The sequence below is a fragment of the Poecilia reticulata genome, chromosome 14 (assembly GCF_904066995.2).
Source record: "Poecilia reticulata chromosome 14, P_reticulata-male-v2, whole genome shotgun sequence".
Taxonomy (NCBI): domain Eukaryota; kingdom Metazoa; phylum Chordata; class Actinopteri; order Cyprinodontiformes; family Poeciliidae; genus Poecilia; species Poecilia reticulata.
The window spans coordinates 25,045,302-25,066,591 of record NC_088843.1 but is presented as its reverse complement, the minus strand read 5'-3'; the positions used below and the strand labels follow the sequence as shown (position 1 = coordinate 25,066,591).

At 39.1% G+C, this 21,290-nt stretch overlaps 1 protein-coding gene across 2 annotated transcripts in view; it reads right to left on the bottom strand.

Annotated features, from left to right (window-relative positions):
- Window positions 1-21,290, bottom strand: part of klf8 (Kruppel like factor 8) — a 75,164-nt gene that overhangs the window by 36,267 nt on the left and 17,607 nt on the right. The window lies entirely within an intron of this gene.

Here is a 21,290-nt window from a genome sequence, read left to right as displayed (position 1 = left end):
AGAAAAAAGTTTGAAGCCAGAGAAAGGGGGTGAAAAATGGGAGAAAACTAAAAAAAAAAAAGAAAAGGTAGAAAGGAATCTGTAAGCTGGAGTTTAAAGGCAAAAGAGCTGATAACAAGCTTTACCTCCTCTCTAAAAATCAGCCAGAAGAGGGCTCACACACACTCACAGTTTTTTAAAAAAAGGGGAAATTTAAAGCTAAAGTAAAAGAAGAGAGCAGAGAAGAGGAGACAGAGAAACAAAGGCCTAAATCCTGAGGCTGACACTGAGGGAATGAGAACGAAAGAGAAATAACAGACAGAGCAGGGAGGAGTAGCCGTGAACTGACCCCTCCCTCCCTTTCAGTGGCAGGCAGGCGGACACACCCTTTTCTGGAAGCCGAGCTGCAACACACACACACATTCAGAGAGCGACTGGGGAGTGCCAAGGCAGAGGGACGCAAGCACACACACACATTCAGGAGGAGAAGCAACACACCCCAGCTCCTCTGGCTTACTCTGCTGTCCATTTCCTCTTCCTTTATAAGTTAAACTATCAGAAAATCATCAGCTCTCCCACAAATTATCAGGGAACAGAAACTTTTGAAGTCCAAAAAGATCAACTTCAAGGGTTTTGAGATGAATTCGTCTACAGGTTTAGGAAATAGTTGGAGTTTAAACGGTCTGCTTCTACTTCTACTTCAATAAAGCAAAGTTTCCTCTTTTATTCTGTATTTCTCAACTATATCACATGAATACATGACAAGATACAGACAGTTGAAGTTTCTCCTGAACAGGTTGGGGAAAAACGCAGCAGAGAAAGGGGAAAAGGAAAGAACAACAAACAAGAACAAGGATGAGTTTTAACATCAGAAGACAATTTATGCCAAAGAGTATTCATACCCTTTAAACTTTTTCTAATACATCTAAAATCTTGTTGAAAGAAAGTCATAGGAAGTCCTGTTTGCCACAAGCTATATAGGAGAAAAGCAAACATGTTAAAGGAGGACTAAGAACAGAATGGAGCTTTTTTGTAGGTCTACAAAACGCTGGGAAACTAACATTTCATCTGCTTTAATCCAACTCCAGTTCATTTGCCTAGAAAGTCCGATTTGTTTGGGGAGTTGTGAATTCGTAATTGAACTCTGATGAGGACCAAAAAATCGAAAGCAAGTCTTGATTCAGTTGAAGTGAACTCTGACGCGGTTTGAATCAAAATGTGAACTCCAAGTGGATTGGAGAGTGCTCCAAAAGCAGGAAATGGACTAAAGCACAGGGCATTCTGGGTAAATAAAACCAAAACAAACACACAAATTTGCCACTAACAGAAGAAATGGCTCATCGTCTTATACTAAAAACAAGAGAAATATTACAACCAATAAATTCTGTCGCTACTCCATTTTTCTTTACATTTCGTGAAGGAGGAAGTTTTTATGTCGTCTTCTTGAGGGATTCTTGGTGCAGCTCTTGGTACAGGGCGGAACAGGTTTTTCAAAGGGTTTGGTTTGTTTGACGTAGTGTAGTGTAAAAGCGAACAGCAGCAGCCGAAAATATAACAAATGTTGCAATTTTGGTCCCCAATCGAACACTGGACATCATCACAGAGAAACACAAGGCCGGCAGCATCATGCTATGGGGACATTTTAGACGGGTTGCAAAAGACTTGTAACCCTCAACATACAGCTGGAGATCGAAAGTGATGTCTCTACAGCAAAAGGCGATTCTATAAATCATTGACTCAGGTGAGCGAAATATAAAAGCACACCACACTTTTCAGAATTGTAATCACTTAAAAAATATAAACCACGTAAATATGTTCCTTCCATTTCACAAATGCACATAATTTTGTGCTGATTAATCAAATAAAACGTCCAAGCAGTGTGAAAACTAAAAGTACAGTAACAACATCCCTCAGAGTTACTCACAGCTTTAATCAGTATAGTAAAAACATTGCGCCATTTTAGTTGGTGCTGCAGGTCACGACCCCTGCTTGGACTTTTAAACATGCTGACTTGTCTACTTTCTGTTTCACTTCCCTATAATTTCAGCTGATGCTGGTGTGAATGCAGCTACAGGCCTGGTTTCCGAGTAATAAATGAATAACCTAATGTAAGGTCAGCACGTTCACAGACATACGCTTTATACAAAAAACACTGCGTTGGTGCAATCAGACCATCCGTACTATAAAGTATCTTATGTTTAAGTGCAAGCAGGGCTCAACTGGTTGCATCTAAAGCAAAAATGTTCATGAGTGATTTGTAAAAGCCTACTAACTGTATACATAGATGCTTATTTGTAAACTAACTTTTCTGGTTGAACAGTTTGCTGTGTTTTTCCTGGTTCCTGTGAGCCTGAACCATGGTGCTGAGTTTTATGCTGGTATGCTACCCAGCCCCAGCAGATTCCACAGTGAGGTGGGGCCTTAGTTAATCAGGCCGGGTGTGGCTGTAAGCACCACCCCGCTCACACTCATGCAGAGGACACACACACACACAAGTCCCCCTCCCCAGGTCCATTGTGACCAGACAGAGCCCCCTCTGTGTCTCTAAACAAAGGTAAATGCAGCTTGATGCTTTACCTTCCCCCCAAACCAACAACACAACCCACAAATGTACTATGTCTGATATTTTACTGGACTCCCATAGACTAAAGTATATTTTTGGTGTGAAAAACAAATGACTTCTTAGGAAAGAAATCTCTCATGTTAGCATTTTGCCCTAGAATTAAACGTGATACAGAAAGTTATTTCAAAAGGAAGTAAAGCATGCTGATTGTGTTGCTTCTACAGCAACACAACCAGGATGTACATATCATTGCACCACAATGACATGACTTCATCTATACTGGTATCTGTTTTAGTTCTGCTTCCAGGAAGTTTGAACATGAATGCAAAAAAGGCTTCAACTATTTGTGATCAGATTTTTTTTACCCTTTGCAATTCGTTCGGATGACAAGATTTGAAATCTTGTCAAAAATGACAAGATTTCTATTGTAATTTTTAGTGACTAGTGACATCTCATCTACCATTCATCAGGCCCCCCCCACACACACACACGGATACACACAACTGAGCCTGCTTTGGCAAATAAAATTTAAAGACAGTCTGGAGACTTGGATTGAGGTTTATCTGCAGTCATTTACAAGACACTGAGTGACACATACAAGTGTCACTACTCATGTGTAATGAAAACAGCTGATCAGGGCAACCCATGCACAATAAAAAGGAACAATTGAAAAGAAGCTAGAGCACCTCTGAATATTAGTCCCTTCAAAAAATTTTGGGATTTAAAATCTGCATGGTGTAAACATTAGATCAAATCTGATTTGTGAATAATTCTTGAGTGTTTAACTTAAATCTGTCTGGCTTTCTAGATAGATGGGGTTAAGTGTTTAATGTGAACACTAAAAGAAGAGATTTCAAGTCAGCTGAATGGCGTTTCAGCTTACAGATCACACGCATGTTCTCACTGCAAACAGGTCGAAGCAAACACTGAGAATCTTCAGCAAATCCAACTTGATCCACATCTGTCCTCCGACAAGGCAGTAGAGGGGAAGGAGAGCACCGAGGGGGGCCAAGAGCTAGATCTGTGTATGCGCATGAGTGTGAAGAGCAGCACTAACGAGTAGCGATAGTGAGAGACTGTGGTAAGCCTATGCGCATGTAGTGTGTATAAATGAGGACTGACAAGATGCTTGTGTGTGAACCCCCCACCCAGGAGCAGGGGGTCCCACTGTGGAGTTCCAGGAATAAAAAAGGGTGGGGTGGGTGTGACCCTGTCAGCCTCTGATCCCACCACAGGAAGTTGAGATGGGGGTAGCTGGGATGAGGAGGATTGCAAGAGAAAAACAGAGAAGGTCGCAGATTTTCTTCACTTCTTGGCTAAAAAGGTTTTTGCCCACTTACAAATATCTTCTGTTTTTTCATTTGTAAAGTGGCAGCTTGATGTATTTTCCATGCACATTGTGCTATTTTATAGCACAGTCATGTTCATTTATCATAAAAATGCTATATATATCAAATATTACATAAAATAAATTTGATTTTGAAATCTGTCTTGAAATTGGGCCTCTGTCTCTTTAAAAACTCCTGCTCTTTCTGAAACTTCAGGAACTCATACAAACATGTCTTCTCTATCAACCCTTTAGCAACATTTTACCAGCATTGCTCAGCATTGTATAACAAGTTCAGCAGCTGCACAGTTCAACCCCAGTGTTTGCTAATTCATGCTGGCTAGTCTGAAGGAGCTAGTTAACATTTGCCAAAAAGAAAATAAATTCCCCAAGAACTTTGAGAAAAATATTTTTGAAAAAAATTTTTTGGAAGTGTGCATCCTGTCACATCTGCCATACAATTAACACTGCGTTTCAGAAAAAGGGTTACAACAAACATGGTGGAGGTAGTCTGATGGTCCAGCTGCTTTGTTTCATAAATGTCTGACCACCTGTTTGCAGTTTAAGGTAAAAAATAAAAATAAAAAGTTGGATTAAATGGCAGAACAATGATCTAAAGCACACCAGTAGATTTTCTTGTGAATGGTTCAAAATTATAAATAAAAAACTAAGGTTTTTAAGTGGCCTACTCAAAGTCTGGACTTAAATCCAGTTGATAAACTGGTCATTCCTGTTTTCACAAGCATTTTATGGCAGTCATTCAACGGGGCAATTACTTTTTCACAAGTTGGTGTGGATATCCTTATCTGTTAATAACCAAAATCATCCTTTAAGAACCGGTTTTTGTTTTATTTAAATCATGTGAATTTTGTCTGATGATCTGAAAGATGATCTGAAACATTTAAGTGTGACAGAAAAGCAAACACAGAACACTACAGGAACACAAAATCTTACCAGGTTTTAGTCTAGTTTCTAGTATAATTATCTTAGGACAATTGAAATAAGAGAAAAGCTAACTTACAAGTGACTTGTAAGGAGCTTGATTTAAGTCAACAATTGCTTAATATTGATCAACAAAGTACTAGTTCAACTGGCAGATTATTTCACTTAAAAAAATACATTTCCCTTGCTATGGATATTAAGGAACTGTCAAAAATCTTACTGAAAAGTTATCTGTAAGTTAATTTTGTCTTATTTCAAATGTATTAAGGTATTTGCACTAGAAACTAGACCAAACATTTAGGAAAATGTTACATTTTGCAGGGAAGAAATTAATTAAAGAACAAGTAAAGATTTAAACGAATTAATTTAGTTCACAACATTCTCACTCAACATTATACCCACAAGTGTGTGGGTGTAGGTTTTTATGCCACCTATTGTGACATAAAAACAGTCCAGGTGCATTTTGCTTGTAGTAAAACTATTTCTAATGGGTTAAATTGTTGAACAGAGTTTTAGATTGTAGTATCTCACAGTGCAAAAACAAGTCAAAGAACAAAACAAAAACATGTTCATTCAGTATTAAACATTTGCTATGTCAACTAGATCCTACATCTTAGATATGTCAAGAAACAAGCCTAATCCAGAGAGGCTCCTCAACCCGGACTTAAAGAGTCCTGACAACGTCCTGGTACCAGACACCACAGGACCTCCCCTGAGGTCCCAACTCCATGCCCCAATGGATCAGGGCTGATTTGGCAGCACAACAGGGGCACATATGTTAAAGACAATGCATGTTGACTCTGATCTTTGCAGGCTCAAGCAAATGCTGCTTTCTCATCCAGTTTTATGAATGGAGTCTGATGAAAGAAAGGTGAAAGCCAAAAACAAAATCACCACTCAAAACTTTGGGGATTTAATTTTGTTCATATAGTGGGGAATATGAGCAGTTTAAAACCCTTCTGGTTTGATAATATAACACTACAACTCACACAGACAGGTTGTTATTAACCAGTACCAGTCCAGGGTCCACCCTTTAAAGAAAGAAAATGCTCAGTCAGAGCTGTGGTCTGTGGCTCACTGACTGTAACTACTTGCTCAAAAGTAGTATTAAGTAAGAACAGAAAAAACCAGCAGCCGGCCATTTTTTTTCATTTGCCATCGAGAAAGATTAGGGAATCCATATGTAATGAGATTCAAGTCTCAGAGCTCAAGCACAAATTAAGTCTGGAGTCTTTAGAGTATAAGGCAACAAGGTCTTTGTGACTTAAATGCATCTCAAGTCTACAACTGACAAAGCAGATTGCCTGTATGAGCAACATACAGGCATTTTTTGCCTGTATGTGACCCATTTTTCACATCAGTCTGAACGGCCAATTTCTAAACTTTTCACTCACCCATAAATCTGATTTCCCATATGTGGTGCTAAACCAAATACACATCCAATAGTTTGTAAAGGTCATGTCACATCCAACGTTTTCGTTATTGACATGAGACATGTTTCATAATTCTGCTCCACAAGAACCCAGACACAGTAAACTGGGAAGTAAGCAATGGCTGAATGTTATAATTAGGAAAATTATGAAAGAAGCCTGTGTCAATGAAGTGAATCACATCACAATCCCACCACTCCTGGTTCCGACTTCGCATCCAAACAGACTTCTCTACAGAACTTGCATTATTAGCTTTGTTTGTCTTGTCATCATCTTGTGACAATAATGTTGACTCAATTTCTGAATAACTTTAAAAATTGATCCAGAGTTGGCGGCATCCATTGTTACTTCTGAAAGCAATGCACTGCTGTGTGGCGTCTACGGAATTAAGCATCAAGACTTGTGTGAAAGTAGCCGTAGTCCCAAACTCTGGTCTCAATACATTTCATCAAATAAATAACTCCCTCTCACAGACAGTGTAAATATTACATATTGTATGAGGGATGAGAGTTTTAGTGCTTTCAGGTTGACATTAAATTAGCATGTTTAATATGACTGAAAACTGCAGAATTTTTTTTTCTAGAAATAGCTCCTCCAGGTGGAAACCAAAATCAGTACAACTGTTCAATTTTAAGTCAACTCATATTTATTTAAAAGTATTCATCTGTTTTTTTTTTTGTTTTTTTATATATATAGTAACAAAAACAAACTTAATAGGGATGAAGTTGCACTGACCTAGCAGCTGCAATAGCTCAACCAAAATGGTAAACTGCATGCAATAATCATAGCAAATAATGAAGTGATTATAATAAACTACTCTTAATCGACTAATTTTAGCTGTCACAAATCAACGTAAGTCGACAGTGTGTCAAAAATAACACGGAGCACTGGCTGCGTCTGGGCTTCATAACAGGCCAATCTCCACATTTTTTAAAACCTATTTTTATCCTCTGAAGGCTGGCTGAGCGTGAACTGAACGCTCTGCTTCATCCTCATACGATCCCACACATTCACACCCGCTCAGAACAACCAGTCTGTTGCTGCAAAGCTGCAAAGATCTGATGAGAGCTCAGAGTCATGCTGCAAGTTTGTGACAGAAGTTTTTTCCATTTCCGTTCTGTGCTCTATAGTCTGGGTTTCAACCCCTTGCTCAACTCTGTTCTCGTGAATAATTTTTAGCGCCATGCAGAGCAGTTGGTAATGAAATTAACTGCATGTTTAAGCCTTATTTGATGAATTTTGCAGATGAAGAGGAAGGATACTAGTGCAAAAACACACTTATTTTTTTTTTGCAGTGCACGAGCCAGAGAGGGTGGGACTGAGAGACTATCTGGGTCAGCGCTCCCTTCGTGTCGCTGCTGCCTCTCTACAAACCCCCTCCGGCTTTGTGTGTGTGCGTGCGTGAACGTGTGTGCACGTGTGGGTTGGGAGGGGGGAGGGTGGGACTACCCCAGTCAGCCGCTGCGTTCATGCCCTCACTTCGTTCCCATGCATGCTCGCATATGCGCACATCTTTCACTTGTGGTCATGGGTTTCTTGAAAAAGTTCTCAAAAAGAAACACATTCACAGGCACCTGGACACAACATCTGCACAGAAAATTATTCAGTTTCCATTTTTCTTTCTGTATTCAGCTGCTGCTGGGGAATCCTCTCATTTTACGATACTAAAAGAGGGAAATAAATGACCAAACGAGGCGAAAGGATTTTCCCTCCTAATAACGGCTTTTTTCATTCCACTGGGGGTTCAAGCTAAGTTCACAGCACTGCTAAACATCCTGTAATACAATTCACAGATGAAACAATGTCACAGTTTATCATGAACCTAAACGTTTACGCAGCCAACCCTCATAGTCAGTTAGATTTTATCATCCTTGGGTTTGCTTATCCACAAATCGAAAGAGGCAGAAGTGAACAGGTGCAACTAGAGTTCCAGGTTGATTATTTATTGACTAGTAATGGGGAGTGTGGGTGTAAAAAAATGCTTCTCTTTCACAAACACCCTTTGCTGGTTGGTTGGCTTATATTTTTGTTCACGGTGCTCCAACATAGCGTGACTTTAATTTGAATGAAAAGCTTCAAAGCCTCAGCCCCTCTCCGTTTAAGAACAAAAATCAAACTGGAGACGTTGAAGCTGGCAATGTTGCAATAGATGTTGGATTTCTTCAAGCTATTGAAGGTATGTTTGCTATAAAATAATAAATAGGTCAGGTCTGGGCTATGGTGAACAGAAATTAAGTAAAAACTTGCAAAAACATAACAAAAAACTGTAGTTTGCTTGAAATATACAGATATTGATTATCATTAATATCATTAATAAGCCATTTGGTGGCTTATTAAACTTTTATTCTTCGAAAACTGTCTTGTCATCTCATCCATCCATTTTCTTTACACCCTTGTTCCTTAGTGGGGTCGGGAGGGTTGCTGGTGCCTCTCCAGCTAACGTTCCAGGCGATGGGCGGGGTCACCCTGGACAGGTCACCAGTCTGTCGCAGGGCAACACAGAGACAGAAGGACACACAACCATGCACACACACACTCACACCTAGGGACAATTTGGAGAGGCCAATTAACCTCAGTCCAAAAACAGTAATGTTTTTGGACTGAGGGAGGAAACCGGAGTACCTAGAGAAAGCCCACACATGCACAGGGAGAACATGCAAACTCCATGCAGAAAGACCGGGGCCGGGAATCGAACCCAGAGCCTCCTTGCTGCAAGGCAACAGCTCTACCAACTGCGCCACTGTGCAGCCTCCCGGCATCTCAGTTGTTAGAAAACAATTTTTGCATAGATTATCGCTAACTTCAGTTTTATTAATGCTAAATTTAGCATGCTAACAGCAACAAAATGCTGTTGTTGCTAACACTGAAAGGCTAATTTCTATGTATATTTCATATAGTCCAAACTTCCATAAAAATATAACCAGTCATGTCTCTATCATATCTCTCACTACTCAAAAACAGCTTTAGGTGGTGATAATTGTATTCTAGGTAGTCCACATGTCAAACTGAACCAGATTTGTTCAGAATTTCCGATAAAAGTGATTGTCTGGAAACAATATTGACCCTCCAGATATTTGGGACTACATACTGATATGTTTTATTTAAATTAAAATGTCGCATTTAAAGGATTGTTTTATTCATTTATTCTTTAAAGTCACTATATAATTGTTGAGTTGTGACAACAAGGTTCAGTTTTCTGAACGGGCCGTACTTTGGATAGAAGAGGACATGCACCAGATTAGTCTGCTGGAGGACAGGGAGGTCAGTTTCCATTGGTTTCCAGCTGAGGGTCCAAACATTGCACAACTCCTGTAACTGGAGTCCCTAACACACACACACACCAATCGCACATATCCATGCCCCTCCCTGCGTGGCCTCAGCCCTGAGACGCAAAAGGACAAACTTCTTTGTACAAGACCAAGGGTGTGAAGAAAAATCTAACAAAATTCACAGCTTGTGCTAGCTATCAGGGTCACAAGGTTTTGGCTTGAGAGTCCTTGATCTCAAAAAGTTAACATACAAATTTACAGAAGGTCATTACTTCAATTCAGCAAATCCTTCCCCTCCCCGTCTCAATTTTCTTCCTCCTCTTGCCCTCCCTCACTTTGTGCTGTGTGTGTTTTCAAGGGTGGGGTTTGGTTAATAAGTGACATGGATGAGATGGGCAGATGGGTGGTGGCTGGTTGGCTGCAAGAGTACAAAAAATACTTCACAAAAGTACCAAAACCTCAATGTAACCCCAAATATTAAATCTTTTTGGAAGTTAAGTCTCTTGGAATTTCCAAAAGGTCCTGAAGACTTTATCTAGATTTATGTTGTTCTGTCAGGCATTCCGGGAAAAATTACAAGCATTTCGGCCTCTAACTCACAGACTGAAGGTTGTTCATTACATGTGAGACAACTGGATACAGCAATCAAAGTAAATGAGGAATATAACCTGCAGGTAAATATGCTCAGGAATGATATGCTTAAGGGATATGCAAGGACTTAAAAATTATTTTTGGAACATTAACATTAGCAGTTCTTCCCCAGCCAGATTTGTCTCCATGTGCAGTACTTCCTCTTTTGGTACAAGCCACACCTATCCAGGTACTGCGAGCAAGGGATTTGATTGACAACAGACTGCATTCGTTGACTGACCGATAGAGCGAACGTACTACTGTTAAACTCCTTAAAAACATCTCAACCACCATTTTCAACCCAGATGAGGACATAGTATGTGATGAGATGCAAATAGATTAATTCCACAGTCAACTTTTAAGCTCCAAACTTTTGATCAATTGTGGCAGAAGAGGGCATGCAACATCAACAGCCCTCATCCAACAAGAGAAACTGGCTGCTGAAGGGTACACGCAAAATGACATCATTGGAGAATCAACCACAGTTCCTGCACACTCATGGTCCACCCAAGTTCCCACATTCCCGCCAACAAAGTGAGGAACACACTGCCAACGGAGACACACCCTACTCAGCTACAACCAAACCAGACATTAACCAGCTAGAGCGAGACGTGACAATGGAGAAGGGGCTTTGAAAAGTTTGTGTATGCTGACCTCACAAGAGTTTGTTGGGGTTGAAATCAGAACGACAGGCAGGTTGGGCATGGAATTGGCGTAGGTTATTTTTAGAAAAGCTTTAAAAGAAAAAAGAACTACAGGCAGATTGTACTATCCTGTCCTCTCCCAATCTCTGGAAGTAGTTTCTTTTGAACCCTGCTTGGTGTGAGTGAGCATCGTCATCTTAGAGGATAGAGATCGGAGGGATGGGATTTCCACTGGTTGTTGAAGCTCATTTCAATAAAACAGTCTTGTTTTTCCAGTTGGGAAGACCGTGTCTGCCTCCTTCAACAGTTGCTCAGCATTATTGGAGAGGACATGCTGCTACTCAGCACAAAAATACATTTTCCTTACGAGTGCCCGCTAATCCATCACCTATATTGCATGTAATTTCAGGGTTGCAGATTGGGTTGGTCCCCATTTCCAGCGACCAGCAAGACGAGGTACACCCTGGACAGATTGCCAGGGTTGTAACAGGACAACACAAAGACACAAACAAGACAAACAACCACACACACACTCAGACATAAGGTAAATTTAGAGACAAATTAACTTAACAGTCATGCTTTTGCACTATGGGAGGAAGTCAGAATACCTGGAGAAAACCCAAACGTGCACATGGGGAACAAACTAAATGCTGCACAAATGTGACATCATTTAAAGTTTTTAAGTAGATGCTAATGCCACACCCAAGAAAGCTGGTTGAAGAATGGGATGAAGAGTGTGTGACCAGGCAAAGGAGAGAAGAAGCCAGGCTGTTGAAGCTGTGTACAGTTCTACAACTTTTGAGAATCCTGTTTGTTGAATGCTGAACTGCTGAATCACCAATATGTGTTGTTTCTCCAACTGTAACCATCCAATCCAATAAACAAGATCAAACACGAGTCAACAGTGAAACAAGTTGTGATAAATGCACATCACAGCTGAAAAATGTGTCATTATGATCTTTCACATTGGTTACGTTTTGATGCTGTTGTAGTCAAAACACCAAAATATTGGATAGGTCGTACGCCAGTTGGCTTTCACTTTCAGAGTTTTAATGAAGTGAAGCAGCAAGAATGTCTACAAAAAATACAACCAGTTTTGGTTTTCTTTTTAAGTGAAGTTTGCTTTCATATACACACCTACAATAATCCAGAGATGAACAGGAAGAAAGTTGTTCTTTAATAATGCATAATAAGAAAGGCTTCAAACCAAACTATTGTCTTGTATTTTTATGCTCAATCTTACGCATATTCCACATTTCTGTTGTAGAAAACTCTTATTGACAAGTTCTGAACAGCGTTGCTTATATATATACCATGTATTTTTTAGTAAAGTTTCTATTTTCATGTGGGTCTGTGTATACATCAGATCTTTCTGTATTTTTGCACACAGAATACAGAAATAAACAACAAACAAGCCTAAGTATTGTTCTGTTTATTAAACATTTATTTTTACATTTTATTTATTATGTATTTCTACTTGCTTCTTATACTCAGGAATTTCACTCAAAAGGGACTAGTAAATGAATATTGTATTTAATTCTGATCTGAACACATCATGATTAACCTTTTTTTCATAAGATTCTTGCAATTATGAAGTATTTTTTTATTTGAAGTCAGAGAAAGTACCAAAATGATCAAGGTTTTATCTGCCTGTATGTGATGTAACGCATTTTTAACTTGATTATTGTGTGATAAAATTGTTGTGCTAGATTATTTATTTATTTATATCACCAAAAGATTTAAAATTTAGGAAAATAGAGTTCTGAGATGTTGTTTTTCTTGTAACTGAGCACTTAATTTAAGTCAACATTGGTGTGAGACTAACAAATTCTGTAAATCTTTTGAAATTGATCTGATATAAATGGGCTAGTTGTTATCCATGATGAATGCGAATTGATTTGAAGTCCAGTTCTTCAGTATCACACATGATTTTTATTTGCAGGCACATGTTACTGAAACTTTATCAATGTCTCTACTGCTGGAGTATAAATGTAAAAAATTGTATGCAACTTTTTTGATGATATTTTCTGCAAAACTTTATACTTCATTCAGATGAGAAAACATTTCTAACATCAGCTCCTGCAATACACAGCAGAAAAAAGGTGAGCAGACACTCATTCCGGTTACATCACAAGGCTGATAAAGTCCCAAATAGCACAGGAACTACAACAGGGCTACTTCTGCTTCACATTGAGCCACACAGAACCAACTTATCTCAGTCCTCCAGCCACTCCCTGACAGTTTCACTCCCTCCACCCCTGCATCAGCTGAGAACAGCGCAACAACGCCCCTTAAAGGGCCACGGCCCCCTTCAGAAGGGGCTTACATCCCAGGAAGCGGAAAGTTCGAGGTCAGCCGATGGTCTGAGAGGAAACGAGATACTTCTATGTAGCAACATGTAACCATGAGCATAAGATGTTGAAACATCAAATGTGTCATGACTTCAGCAAAATTTGCTTCACGGATTCACATGTAGCGGTGCTATTAGGTTAAAACTGTGTTAATAAGTTAGATTTGCATGTGGCATAATAAAAAAGATGTCAGAAAGCATGTGTATTTTTGCCTTCAAAGTAGATGTTCTTTAAATTCTTTAAATCATCTTAGCCAAAGCTTCTCCAAGCTTTTTGAATGTTTTTCAGTGGTTTTCATTTGGACTTCAGCTGTAGTTTGTTTTGCTACCAAACTGACAAAAAACAATTTGTCAGACAGAAAATTTTATTTTCAGACTTTTTGAGGAACTTTTTTAATTTCTGTTTCCTAAAATGGCTTAAAAGAACTCTGTCAGCTTAAGGGTGGTTTTTATTTTATGAGATATGTTTCTTCTTTTGTTTGCCATATGTCCTGTTTTCTCTTTTCTAATCAAAGCCGAGTGTGAGAATATTATATCATGGTCAGGAACACAGACATAAAACAAACTCTGATAGATAAATGACTGCCTTGAAGGAGAATCTCTATAAATAAGAAGTTGCTTAAGAGTTACACAGTCAGGTAAATGTTTACAACCAAAAACAAACTTTTAAGTAACAGAACAAAAATTAAGACAGATTGATAGCTAGCTAAATATTTAGCTAGCTAGCTGCATATTGCTAACTAGCTAGTTGAATGTATGTAGCTACCTAGAAAGCTAGATAGAAAAATGTAGTTGGGATTTTTATCATATAAAGCTTAAGAAAAAATATTCAATCTGTAAATGTTGAGAAAAAGGCTCAAAATACATGTTTCAAAAATATGTTCATTAAATAATTATCTTTTTATTTTTTGACTATCTATAGATTTCCTTCTAGCACTGAACGTAAAGAAGTTCTCCTTTGCAGCGGAAACCAAATCACCAGCTGTCAGGCATTCACAGATCTATCCGCTGATTACATGATACCTCTGACTAAGATGTGTTTGACATTCCTCAGCAAGAACTGTCATGCATGTTCCTCGACGTCCCATAGGACAAAGAAATATGCTTCAAGGGAAATTTCTCAGCAGTTGGGAATCTGATGAAAACAAGGTCAGTCACAGAGGAATCTTGCAGCGCTGCTTCACATGCAGACGTGTAGGAACTGACAGCAACATTTAACCACAAAGGACGTAGAGATAACATCACTAAATGCAGAAAGCATTTAGTGATGTTATATATATATATAATAGATGTATATAATACATTATTTAGTGATGTTATATATAAAACATATATATATATATATATATATATATATGGAAAGTTTTGAAAAATTTGGAACTTTTTTTTTCCAATCTTTCCATCCATTAACCTATCAGCCCATTTATCTGTCCATTTCCTTCTGTCCATACATCCAAATATCACCTTCTACACCTTCTATAGATGTATCAATCTATCCATCCATCGCAGTCCGTCCATCTACGTATCCATCCATTACTGACCATCCAACCATTACCTTCTTTCCATCCATCCACAGATCCATAGTTCCATTTCTTCATTCAACAATACATCTGTTCATCCACCCAACCATCAACCTTTCCACCAGTTTGTCTGTCCATCCATACATACATCAAAGATAATATCAAGATATTGTAAAAAGTAACATAAGCACAGCTGAAGTCGTACAGATGATATTCATGCGTTTTCTTGTTTGATCTGATTTTCTAAAAAAAAAACAAAAAAAGAGGAAAAGACGAAATAAATCACCTAGTGTCACCTAGCTTGTAAATTATCTATGGGTTCCCCCAAAAAGATGTTTTTTGGGGGAATTTTACAGCATGTTATTCGTTCAATATCAGAAGCAAGGAAAGAAAAAACTCCACCCTATGTCTTAGCAACATGTAAAACCATCTTCAGCAGTTGTGGTCTTCATGACTGTCTACCACATCACTGTCGAAAGCTTTTGGCCTTTTCTTTTTCTACAACATTGCTTCAGCTGATTGAGATTTTGCAATGCCTTGGAGTACTACAGGGGTTCACCTCAAGATGAACCTGCTGAGACATCGACACCTGGGAAGAATTTGCTCTGTGAATTTACAGACTTGCAACACTTCTCTGTTTGACAAGCAGCAACTGTTGCATCCTTAGGATCATTTCCTAATGACTTTTCTACTCGCAGGCGATCAGTTCATCAATACACTTGATCAGCACCTGCTGCTACTTACCCTCTTAATTCTCCTCAATCAGTAAGGATGTGTTTTGTTTTTCACACACAGTGCTGTTGTCTTTGTCCTCAGTCTTTCTTAAAAAGACAGCTTGGTGTGTTTTTCTCCCTGAGACATACACCCGTTCTACATTTAACACTAGGCTTAAAGTGACTGTGGCTTAGCTACTATAGGCATAGGCTGCTTAAAGACTAATAAGCACATATTGCCACTTTCCCATTTTACCATAGTCTCAATTTATGCATTATTTGCAATCATTGCAGGGACAAAATAAATAGTGAGCCTGAATCTGCTGAGGTTTCTATTGTTTAAGGCGAGTAGTTCCTTTCCACTCTCACCGAATGATTGCTCAGAACGAGGGATTGCTTTAAAGTCAATGACTCAATGGAGTCATCTTGGCTTCCCTACATAGAGACATTTTTCATATTTGGCAATGCATTGTCAACTGAACTCCCTCAATTTAATTTAAAGTTTAGATTAATTTGGCCCAGAGTCTGACTGATGACTGGACTTTATTACTAAAAATTACAGCTAAAAATTCAATTGATTTCAACTGAATTTAATTCCTGGATATGCATCCAATGATCATTAAGACTTTTCTGTTATTGCAGCTCAGATTATTTGGTCTCTTATGGATTTTTTGCCTCACTGATTGTTTTTGGGGTTTTTTTTATGACCAACAGATGCTGTAAACTGGAATTGAGCCAAACACGGCCCATCTCCAGGGACCTCTCCTCCTTTAAGTTTGTTTCTACAATTCAGTTGCCAGAAAAACAAAAGCTGTGCCATGCAGTAACATATTCTTGCCTTGCGGTTGCCTGAATGTTGGGTCAGAAACAATAATTAAAAAACAACAGAACCACAAACACAGATGGTGAATGTGAGGAGCTAAACTGGGTGTGTCTCCATCTGGCAGGCAAAAAGCTCTCAGACAGAGAGAGAAGCTGTCCGTTATCACACCACACCCTGCTGACGTAAAGCCGGCCACCAGTTCCCTACACACTCTCTTCCCTCTACACACACACACATATATTCAACAAAAAGTTAGTGCACATTTTTCCTGTTCAAGCGTCAAGGCTGTGTGGTCAAAGTACCTCCCCAAATCTTAAACCTCATTCTGAATGACCTGTGGACACAACCCAGCGTGTTCTCACAAACATGTTTATTCCAATCCGTAAAACACCATCTACATTTGTAGCGCATGTTTCAATTCAAACACAAAGTGATTTATATCTGATGAGACCAGGAGACAATGAGAGGAGAAAAAGAAGCAAAACAAAATACTAATCAACAATTATCGATATCGACCGAAATGAAACGCATATTGGGATACATTTTTCAGCCATATTGTCCAGTTTTTTCAGTCACTATACCCAGATCTCTTGACCATAGATGACGGTAGGAACGGTAGCTCAACCAGCAAATTGAGAACTTCACCTTTTGACTCAGCTCTCTCTTCACTACAACAGATCGGTACAGTGCCCACATCACTGCGGACGCACCACCAGTCTACCCGTTTATCTCCCGCTCCATTTTTCCCTCCTTTGTGAAGAAGACTCCGAGTTGCTTAAACTCGTCCACTTGTCTGATTCAGGACCGTGGTGTCAGATTTAGAGGTATTTAAAGGAAGAAAAAAAAACACAAGAATGGATTTGGTTTTCTATAGCCAGAAAGCCAAATTGGAGTCATCTCAATATGTCGCTAAAAACGGTGTCATCAGGTAAATATTTAATTGACCCCATGTTGTATTCTGATTTTCTGTTGAGGACTGGTGTGCATTACATATAATCATACATTGGAATATCTGATCTTTTTGTTTATCTTACATAAACACTGATGCAAATAGGAGTTTTCTATTCCATTTTATCATGATTTATAAGGGTAAAACCGCACAGTTAAAACCATATATTAGTTCAGCTGTTTTGGTGCACTGACATAGACTTAAAGGGAAGCTTTAAACATCTTCATCTAGCAATGGTCTCCAAGATGCCCAAATGTTGGTGCCAAGGTAGCACAGAAACCAATGACTGTGGTTGAGGTATTCCAAAAAAAATTTAAAATTGCTTCTGATGAGCTTCTACATAAACAAAAACAATGTCAAAAAGCCTTTATTTACAGTTTAAAATTAGTCATCTCACCTGCAACAGACTGGAAAACCACAGCCCCATGTAGGAACATGGTGATAAGGCTGTGCTCCAGTAGAAATGAGAAAAGAGGAACACTTTTTGCATGTAAGGTATGTGTCTCTGCAGGTAAATAACTTTTATGCCCTTTGGAAATTTAGACTGTGCCAGCTAGTTCTTGAGGCCATTACTTCACCCATCTTATCTATCACTGTCATCTCAGCGAGGTTAAAAAGGGAAAGGTGGCATTTTTTGAGACCAGCCCAGCAGGAGACACCTCTTCCTCTTTTTGTTTTTCACTAATCTATTTATCAGCATCGCAGTGTGTGCCACCTTTCAAAGAGAAACATTTCAATTTCTTATTTCAACAGCTGATTTCCTCCCCAGCAGGTACACAGTGTGGTAAATTAAATCATCATGGTTCAGTTTCACGTTTGAAGTGCTCCATTAGGTTGATGCAAACCTCTCTTTCCAGATACTTTGACGTGGTGACACACACTGAGAGCTCTACATCTGTTCTTTGACAGTTACTGAAGAAAAAATAGTCAATAAAGTCTAATTCAGTTTCACACAAACAGCTTGTTTGCCTTCTCCCAGAGCAACCTAGGAACAACCAATCAGAGCTAGGAGGCAGGTCTTAGTGCTGTCAATCAACCTCCAGGTGGAACTGTTCATTCCTCCCTCCCCTTTTCTCCACTACGCTTAAGCATAGCCTGTTGTGAATGCTAGGCTAGTTGGCATTGCCACCAATGATGACAGATAAACGGTTTTTCTGTAAGGGTAAATTGTAACAGACTGGAAAACCACAACCCCGGGTGTGAACAGAAAGATTATTGACAGCACTAAGACCCTCCTCCTGACTCTGATTGGTTGTTTTTGGTCAGGAACAGTGCATTTCTTCAAGCGACAGTAGTAGCTCAGGGAAAAGGTGGAGGAGATTGATCTTTTCACAGATTTTCTGTCTCAAATAACACTGTCATAACGTAGTGACAGTTTAACAAATATGTAAAAAAACATTTTTTATAAGTGACAATGCAAATTTAAAGTATTCATTTTTCTTCACATTTCTTTTCCAAGAAGCTAGATTCTCTCGCAATATTTTGAAGTTATATTGGTAAATAGTCATCATGGCTTTCCATAGGTATTCAAACAGTTGTTCTATAGACTTTCGATGCGCTTTTACTCATAGGGATCAAAACCGCGTGAAAAGATTACAAGAAAATGTCTGCTTGGAATGAAGAAATGCTTCATCTAAAAACTCTCAGCGTTCTCAGTTCAAATCAAAGCTGTTGTCAGTGAGGGAGAGAGAGGGTGCGCTCCTGTTTTATGAATCTTTTATTTACAGGAACCCAACAGTGAAACAGACTTCAGAGTTTTATCAAGTCAAGTGGAGTAACGGTTTCAGACAACCACCAGCTGGGACTCCAGTTCAAAAGCCCGACCTCACAACGATGAAGTCACAGGGAAAAAGGTGAGGGAAAACCATGGAGAACAGATGACCTCAGTCTTATTTGGTTTCATTTCTATTTTCAGCTGAATCCCTTATCATCATTTTTATGAGAAATCCTGCAAGTCTGTGGCCTTTACCCTGAAAAAAAAAAGAAACAGATTATCTTCCTCCTCTCTCGGAACTGACACACCCACCACCCTCTCTCCTCTTCCTCTCACCCCTTCCTTTCCCCTCTTTTCACTTTTTCTTTGTGGCCGCCTTGGCAGCGCCGCCGCGGTTGCCACAGAGACGGGATTCTTCACCCCCCCGGTGAATGACTGTGCCGCAGTTGGTGGGCACGGGGGGAGTCGCTCTGCTCCACCACCAACATCATCACCATCACCAGCCCTGCATCCAGGCTTAATCTAAGGTGACACGGCCACTGTCCTCACGCAAACACACGAGGCACAGCACACACACACACACGCGAGCGTGTCAACACCGGCATGCAGCAAACACTCACTGCGAGAGGAATGTGTGCCCCGTACACTTAACAAACCCCTTCTGTCCGCCACTACCGTGCGCACATTCACGTAATTTACATCACACGTCTCCACTGGAGGCGCACATTCAGACCTGCTCAGGCCTCCGTAGTGAACACACTTACACATGTCCTTTCCTTTGAACATCCAGTGCCAACGTGTCTCCGCTCCCTTTTCAAAACCAAACTTAAAAGTCAAAGCTCTAAAATCCTTGTTCTCTTCAACTTTAAATCAGAAGTTATGTGTACTGATCGGCCCATCATTTCATTAATCAAATTAAAGAAGACAGTTAGGTGATTGGAGGAAAGAACAATTTAAAGTTAAAGAGATTAGGAAAAGAAGCAAATTTGTTTAGAACCAAGACCTTAGTGTGAAACCTGTAGTCTAACAATTTTAAACGATTTAATCAGAATTTATTTTCATTATTTCATTCATTTGAGGATTGGCTGCTGAGTTTTGGATCACTACTCTGCTGTGAATCAGTTCAGGCCAAGTTTCAGGTATCAGATTGGACAGAGGAGGCCATGGTCAACTAACAGAGCTGCCTTCCACGTTTTTAATATGTATTTTGAAGAATCACATTAGAAAAGGTTGATGGAAGACAAAACATTTTAAATAAATTATTTTTGTAAAAAAAAAAAAATTAAAAGGCTTTGGCTCTGACTTGAGGTGGTTTTGAACTTGTTCAATCATTTCTGGTTTGGTCATGACCTTAAAAAGTTACCATGAAAACCAAAAGCTATAGAGTCTCAGACGGAGCCCTTGTTTTGTTTGAAGGTAAATTTCCTGGGAAGTCCACTTTTGAGAATATTTACAGTTTTTTTTTATATTTTTGACCTGAAAATAATTTTTATTGCTGATTTCTTATGAGATTATGACCCTTCCCTGATTGATGGGTATCCACAGTGGCCTCTATAAGGTCCTTGGTATTTCTGTCCAAGTATTCAGTTAGCCCACTCCTGTATGCTCCAGACCAAGGAAACTCTCTAAACTCTTTTTTAGAGTAAGTCACAATCAGTCACTTAGTGCATATTGTTTGCAGAACTGACCAATTATTTCCTTACTGAAATTCCAAGAAAGCAACTTAGTTTTCACACGTAGTTTTTCAGCTTTCGCTTTGTTTTTCTTTAATACATAATTATGTTATGAACTATTTAGTGGTTAATTTAAGATTTTATGGAAATGTTAAGCGTTGTAGTGAAAACAAAATTTAGACATCTACATTTAGAACAGCTTCATTACAAATAAGCAAATTAAAAGTCAAATCTTCTTTTATGATATTTTTTTAACATAACACTGCGTGATCGGATTTTACGGCCACATGTTTTGAGAAGGCCTCATTCCCATAGGATGATTTCCAACCTATCTTTACGCTGATATCATCTCCAGACTCAGGATGTGAATGTATGTGTGTTTACACACAAGTAACTGCCTCTGAGTCCTCTGGAAGTACAACATGCTGGTAGTAAACCTCCAGCTCACTGGCATGCTTTCACTTGCACTAAGTGGCATTTATGATGAAAATATCCTGTGTTTAGAGTTTATGATTTCAACTGAAAGGCAAAACAGAACAAGATGTAATCAAAGAAAACAATGTGCAGCAATATTTTAGCCAGATGTTAAACACAAAAGGATATAAGTCACTAAAACACTTGAATGATAGCTTATTAATTTGACCCCCAGTGAGACACTGAACAGCAGCAAATAAAAAGATGGATACAAAACTCACAAAAAGAGATAAGAGCGGGAAATAAAAAGTAGAGCAATTCAAACATGAATTGGTGAGTTATTACAGCCA